Genomic DNA, 8,525 nt, shown 5'->3' with positions numbered 1-8,525 from the left:
GTTTATGTAACATATTTGGTGTTACAAATTCATCACAAATTTGCAACTCCTAAATATCACCCATTATTGTGTAGATTTGTTGTTACACAATATTGAGATGAATTTCTTAAAGCCATATGAAAAATGGCTGATAGAGATGTGATTTTAACTCTCATATTGTGTATGGAAGTTACAAAATCAAGTGGGAATAAATTGGAACGTTTTGGAAAAAACTGAAAAAATGTGTTGCTGAAATTGACTAAGGGCCGCGGCGCCTGGAACAAGCGCCGCGGCCCTAATGGCTGACAGCTTCATATAATTTCGGTTTTTATCCATTTTTGAACGATTCCAACAGCCAAGTAACTCTCAAATCTCTATTTTAATTCCATAAAACACTCAATTAATCATTGGTAACAGCCATGGGGGTTGGTGGAATTTAAAATTCAAATGGTGTCTCTAAACTCTATAAATAGGAGTCTAATGCTCACTTGTAAGACACACAATTTCTATTCACTAAAGCACTTGGCTAGAAACACCTTAAGGCTTGATAATTCCATAAAGCATTTCCAAAAATCTGAGAGAGATCCCTTAGTGCTTGAGTTAGGGGGAAATAAGCTTTTGGACAAAGGTTTTAAACCTTGTTCAAGTTGGTGATCCCCAATCCTCTTCACTTAGGTTGTGTAAGTGAGAGTTTGTTTGTGGTTTATGTTCTTCCTTTTATTCTATTGTTCTTCTTCTTATTCTCTTGTTTTATTTACTTGTATATTTTGTTTAAGAGTTGTAATCTTTTCATTTGGTCCAAACACTTTATTTTATTTGTAACTTTTGTTTTGAGTTGTATTTTACTATTCTCTTATTCTTCATCATCTTCTTCATTTCCTTTGTTTTATTTGTATTTTCAGTTATAGAGTTGTAACACTTTATTTAATCAATCTTGTCCATTGTAATATTTTGCATAGAGTTGTAACATTATCTTACCATTTCCATTAAGGCAATATTATTTTTCCTAACAGTTATCATACTTTGTTTGTCTTGGAAGACATGCCCGGTTTTTATGTTCTTAATCTCCCGATCCCCATACAAGAATGGATCATCATCATTTTCATCTACAACCACTATTTGTTCTTCATTGTTTATTATTGATATGGCTAGATTATGTGCTACCCCATTCCAATGTGGTTCAAGTTAGATAATAACCCTTGAATTACTGATTGTTATCATTTTTTTCATCATGCCATTGAAAATAAACAAAAGGTTTTGAGTTACACAGATTTGTTTTAATTTCACACATTATTTAAAAAAAAACATATCTAAATTAATAATTAAAAAAATATAACACTATTAGGTTATAGTTTTATAAAAGTAAATGTTAGTGTTAATTAGTTATTCAAAGAGTCCTTTTAAGTTTTATAATTTTATGTTTAGATTTACAATAGCATTATTTATTTCCTTCCTCATCATAGTTTATTTTCTTCTGTGTTTTGTTTATATCCTTATATAAGTTATTCTAATTATTCGTAAAAATGCATCATAACATAATTATTTGTTCATGTCCACACCTTACAATTTTTTTGAAAATGGCACCTGAAAATAGTGATTACATATTTCCATTTTTGTTTGTGTAAATCAGATATTAATTGTATGATATTATTTGTGTATATTTATTCATATCATATCATTTATATATAATATTACGGTTTTGTTGTATGTATTTTATTTATGGGAAGTTACAAATTTTGAAATTAATACATATAAGGAAAGTGTTTGAATTTTAGGGATTGCATTTTCATAATTATTTATATTAAAAAAGTATAGATTGTATATATTTTTGTAATTAGTTTTATTGATGTTATTACAGTAATTTTTTTTATTTTGTTGTATATAAGTGAAAATTTCCCTAGAAATATTACATTGAATTTGGATTATTAGTCGGTTGACAAACTTTCACTAGTGAGTAAAAAAAAATTTGGATTTTTTCATCAATATACACATTACATAAAATAATTACAAAAATCACCAACCACTTTTTTTTTACAAAAATATATTGTCTCGCCATCAAAAGATACCAAATTTAAAAAATAATATACCAGAAAATGAAAAGTTCACGAAATCCCAAAATTTCAATTTTTCTGGGATTTTAAAAGTAACTTTTTGGTTACTTATGATGCTAATAAGATACTGATTAGTTAATTTTTTATAAAAGACTTCAATTTTATATCATATTAATTCACATTTACTTATGTTGACGCGGTTCTTCGGCAACAGATAATTAAGAGAAGAAGAGAAAGAGATTAGTACTAAAAGTAGAACCGTCACAGATATGAAATCTTTGTGGAAAGAACTAGGTGACTCCAGACACGTTTTTAAGTGGTTCGAAGGTTAAAATCCTTCTACTCCACTAGTCAATATTATTGATATTCTCTGGGTAATTGGTTTACAAAGTATATAGTTCTTAAAAGACTATTTTTCCAACCCCTATCAACTCCCAGGGTCTCCATATTTATAGGAGAAGGCACCTGGAAGTTGGTAGGGAGGTCATCCCGTGACCTTACCATTTGTCATATCAAGTCTGTGATATTCATGATTAATTCCTAAACCTGACACACAAGTGTGGTCTAATCAGTATGGAAGGAGATAATGGGCCGCACGGCCCAACTCGTCCGTGGGTGTCTGAATACGCACGTTCCTGCTGCGTGTCCGAGAAGTCAGGGGGATATCGGACACGTGATGTCAGGAATATGCACGTTTATCTTGCGTGTTGACTTCCCATAAGGTCAGAGCTTCCTGAGAAGCTCGCCGCCGGAGCAATCCATAACCCGAGCTTATCCGTCCGTGGTCGCCGGATATTATTCCCAGCTCCTGGTGCAACAAGTGCGAGCTAGAAACAGGACCCCCTCGAGCTAGAAAGGGCCCGTCCTGGAAATAGAGCCTCTGGCCTGTGGGAGTCTCGGACTAAATCATGTTTAGTCCGAGGCTCGTCCTACTAAACAGCCCGCGTGAAAACCAGGGCGTACAACTTATGTACCTCCAAAACTTATTTGTTGAAAAATAGTTATCTTAAGATACCAAATAGTAACTTTTAGGTTATATTATAGTATCTTATTGTTTAAGATACTTTTAGGTTACAATAAAGTATAACAAGCAAAATTTACTTTTAGTACACTACATAGTAACTTTTAAATGAAAAGTTTAAATACAATTTTAATAAAATGAGCTAAAAATGTAACTTTTTTTTATGAAAATGTAACCAATCAATATCTTATTAGTATCGTAAGCAACCAAAATGTTACCTTTGGAAACCTAGAAAAATAAAAATATTTGGAATTCTGTGAACTTTTTTATTTCATGTATATCTTTATATATTATAAATGCGAGTTTAACGGAAATTGTTATATTCCGTTAGATTTAACAATTTTTCTTTATTGTGTTTCTAACAATGCTAGTTTTAAAGTCATCTAAATAAAGTAAATAAATTGGAAAAAAATTAATTATTTATTTAAATTACTATCAATTATACTTTCAAAACTATAACAAAAAAATATTTGCGTGCATAAATTATTATTTTTTTCATTAATTATTTATTTTATCATTCAACGTATTTTGTTTATCCAAACATATATGTAATAGTAAAATAAGACATAAATACGCATATGTTTTTATTTCGCCATATATTTTTTTCTTGAAAAAATACTTATTTTAATTACTCTATCCACTAATTAAATAATAAATATTTTTATATCTTTTTGTTGGCTTTAAATAATAAAAGTTTGATCAAATAAACTTTGATCTAATTGAATGAACCCAAGAGATGCATATGCCAGGGGAAACTCTTCATTCCTAACCTTACAGAAAACTAAAGATTATATTAATAAATTAGTGTCAGTGGCAATAAAGATCAAGAGCAAAAGAACATATACTTCAAATCCCCAAATGTGTTGACGTGGCAATCAATTCAATAGTCATCATAATCATAATAATGCAAGAAAGACACCTGAGTTAACGACAGATTAGCTAGCAAAGTCTTTCTTGGATCCCTCTACAGCTTACAGACATATTTGTTAAGAGAATCTTAATCAAATCCCTCAGCAAAATTATCAATTATAAATTAAGGTAGCACAAAAGTCAAATCTCGCATCAAAGACCACTACAATCATGCAACATGCAACATGCAACGCAGACGAATTTCACGAGAAGACCTCAGAGAAGTAGATATTGATATTATTAAGTATTCGAAAAGGCTTAGTAGAAATAATAAAGTGTTGACTCATTTTTAAAAAAGTGATACAAGGAAAAGTGAATCCATATACAGCTGATATCCACAACCAATTAATTTACTCTGAATATATATATATATTTTCACAACTCACAATCGAGGTTGAAAAAATCGTAATAGCTGAAAGACTTTTTGAGAATTTTTTTTACATAGAAAAACTAAACTAAACTAAACTAAACTAACCTGACATCTTAAAGTCAAGAGGAACACATCATAGATGGATGCTGATATCATCAACCACTTCGCGATCACAAAGTTAAAATCTTCATGACAAAACATCAGGGAATTTTATATAATAAAAACTGACCTTGAAGTCAAAATTGGTGATAATAATGTTTTAATAAGTCTCAAGATTAGTAATATCGAGAAGATAAGAAGTGAGGAAAAAAAGAAGGTGACCAATTCGAGTTGAAGATCAATTATAACTTACCTTAATAAGAGTATTAAACTTTATTAATCTTATTGTGTTTTTGTTTTTCACTCTGCTGAATAGATATGGTGTGTAATAAAATTTATCGGGCTTGTCATTTAATATGGTATTATATATATATTTTAAAAAAACAATCACATACTATTAGAACATGTTTGGTCTATTTTTTTTTCAAGAGAAACTACTACGTGTTTTGGCTAATTATGTGTTTGAACTTTATATTTTACTAAATTATATTTAAGACACCGTATTTTTTCAAAATATATCAAAATGATACCTAAATTTGATTTTTGTAAAAATAATTTAGAATATAATCTTTCATTTTCTAAACTCATTGCATTATTGATGATGAAATAATCGATATTATATTTGAAATTATTTTTACTAAAATTGGGTTAAGAATATTATTTTGATCAATTTTACATAACACAAAGTCTGAAAATGTAATTTAACAAAATATAAAGTCAAAATAGGTAATTATGCAAAATATTGAGATGAAAATAGTATATATTTTTTTAAATTATTATTTTCAATGTGGCATTTTAAAAAATGAAAATAGAAATTGTTTACAAGATACATGTTTGTTTAATATTTTTTAAAAGCAACTATTTTTTAGAACTCGGGATAGAAAAATTAATAAATACATTTAAAGAAAAAAATTATTGGTAAAAGTTCGTGATAAATAATAAAAGAAAGTATAAGTGATGATAACAATGAAGAGATGGATTGATAAAAAGAAAGAGAATGAAAGAAAAGTAATAAAAGAGAAAAATATAAGAAAAAAAAAGGAATGATAGAATATTATAGGAGAATGTTATGAGATAGAGGGTGATAAGTAAACAATAATAATGAAAACTATGAGGAAAGATAAAATAATGGCGAGAGAGAAATTGATATGAAAGAAACTTATAAAAATAAAAAAACAATACAAGAGAAAATAATCTATTCTATATAAAAAGTGTGTAGACAACGGAAATTTGTTGTTTTAACAATTTGTTTTGTCAATTTTAATGAAATATTCTAAATATTTAACGGAATATACTTTTAAAACTAATTAAAAATAAATATTTATTAATTATATTAATATAAATTTAAATATTATAATAGAAATTCAAATTCAAATATCATTATTGTAATAATATACAATATAAGACTAGATATTTAATAATTATATTAATATAAATTTAAATGTTATAAAATATTATTGTGGTAATAAATAATCATTATTTTTCACTAATTATATTAATATGAATTTAAATATTATAAAATATTATTATGATAATAATATTTAACATAAGACTATAAATTTAATACTTATATTAATATAAATTTAAATATTATAAAATATCATTATAATAATAATATCCAATACATAATCTTAATTTTTATTAAAAAAAATTATCATTTATGTAGTTTAAAATAGTTATCATATTATATATATTTTTTAAAAAATTATGAATAATGTTTTGGTTTAATTATTCATTTAATATGTTTATATCATTCTTTTATATATAATATTGTTTATTTATTTAAAATTTATATGAAAATGATACAAATTTAATAAAAATTATTAATAAATTCTGTAAATAAAACTAAGTATTGTATCTAGTATAAAAAAATGGGGAGAGAAAGTAATAAAAAATTATTTTTGAAAAATATAAAAAATACTTTTTATACTTTTTTGAAGTAATAAAAAAATAAAAATTTGTGATAGTGTTTTTAAAAATTCAGAAGTGTGTTGAGATTATTATCTGTACGTTATAGTGCGTTTTAAAATTTAATAAAATTATCTGCATCATAATTATCATATTAAAAATAAAATAATTAGTATACAAATTATAGCCTCGAAGAGAAATCACGATGAGTATTTAATTTTTTGCTTTCATTTATGTAATTCTACATCTTTTACCATATTTTTAACTTTTCTAAACTTTTTTATCCATTAAATTTCAGATTTTCTCATAACACCATATATAAAACATTCTAAAATTAAAAAGAAAAAATAGCCATACAAACCACAACAAATACAAATTCCTATAAAAAAAAAACTTAAGAGGCGAAAAAAGCTATATATAATATAATTTCTACTATATTAAAGACTAATATTAATCATAAGAGCATGGGCCGTGGAAAATGTAGTTGGGCCTAAAGAGAAGGAGTTAAGTTTATTGGGCTGGACTTGCAAATTGAATTAGTAATGAGCCCATAAATATATGCAGGAAAACGACGAAGGAAGGTTGGAATGGAGACAGAGCACAGTCACATGGGGGGGGAGAGAGAGAATTGGATTGTAATGTAGGCGTTAGGCATAGGCAAAGCCCTTCGTACGATGCAGTCAGAGCAAGAAGCATGTTTGGCCGCTTCAGCAAACCAGCCGCAGTTTACCACAGTACCCTTTTTACAGTGACAGCACGAACTGTCTTCCCTCCTGTCCCATCAAACAATACCCTCTCAAATCACTATTTTATATATTTATATTTTAAAAAATCAAAAAGAAAATTAAGAAACTTAACAAATCATCAACTCAGAGGAATTTGTTCTCATTATATATGCATTAGAGAATGATTAATGTTTAGATTTTTTCTCATTAATCATCAAAAAATTAGACATAGAGGGACTCTATATTTAAAAGTTTTAGACCTCTTTGAAAATGCCCTAAGTGTTCATGCATATGTACTGGTTACTTCAAACTTATTATATGTCAACATTTAATTAATCTTAGAGTGAAATTTCAACTGTGAAGAACAGAGCTTTGTACGTATGATCCAACTTTTGTTTTGTTTTATTTTTCATGGCAAAATGGTAAATTGATGAAAGAAGTGCTTATGGGTGAGGATGGGATGAGACAGATGAGCCAAAAAACCAAAGGATAAAAGGTAGCCTCCTCCCCATATCCTGAATCCATAAACGCCTTGCCTTGGAAATTGTTGCATTTTGTTTCTTATAGTAGTTATATAGACCTAAAAACCAAAACAACTAGATCCAGTGTGACCCTTAAGATGAAACCATGAATGCTCTTTAATAATTTTCAGCACCTTTTTTTTTAGTTCTTAAATTTTGAGAAGAAATCTTTACGAGAGCAGAGATTAAGAACTACCGGTAAATTCTTGGGTGTGCCCCCTTGAAGGGGTACAATGGTGCATCCACTAGTATTTTTAGCTTGGAAATTATTTTCGGTGAATTTTTTTGATAAACGTGTAAATTATAATTATGTAAAATATTTTATAAATTTTTAAAAAATTTGTAATAATTATATTACTGAAAATAAAATTTAAACATGTTAACTTTTATACGCATAAAAAAAATTAATTACCCATATAACATTCTTTTTATAGCTTAGGTTTTGTTACTTTAAATTATTAGAAATTTTATAAAATATTTATACAATATTTTAAATAATAACAATGTAATATAATTAGTTGTAAAAAAAAATTCCCTGATGATACTTTAAGGGGCAAAATCACTAAGGCTGCACCCGAGCATTCTCGAGAACTATATATACCGTACCATAATTTTGAATAATTATTAAGCGATTAGTACACAATTATTAATTCAGCTGTCCGAGCAAATTTAAACTGCCTTTACAGATTACAGAGAGATTTGTCATGTAATTATTACACAGTGTCATTTATTTGGGTTTCTTGTGCCGAAAAGCTAAGACCAGATTCTTCAGTGAATTTAAAAATTAAAATAAAGATATAGACATGAATTCAACAAATACCGGTGCAATACTATTCCGCCACGCTATATTTATGAGCTAAGAACATCCCAAAATCCTATAAATACTACTACACATTTAAAGTATCAACAACCAAAGGCGCCTCACGCAAAGTCATGGGAGTG

The sequence above is a fragment of the Humulus lupulus genome, chromosome 8 (genome assembly GCF_963169125.1).
Source record: "Humulus lupulus chromosome 8, drHumLupu1.1, whole genome shotgun sequence".
Taxonomy (NCBI): domain Eukaryota; kingdom Viridiplantae; phylum Streptophyta; class Magnoliopsida; order Rosales; family Cannabaceae; genus Humulus; species Humulus lupulus.
The sequence above is the reverse complement of the archived record's forward strand: the minus strand, read 5'-3'. Positions refer to the sequence as shown.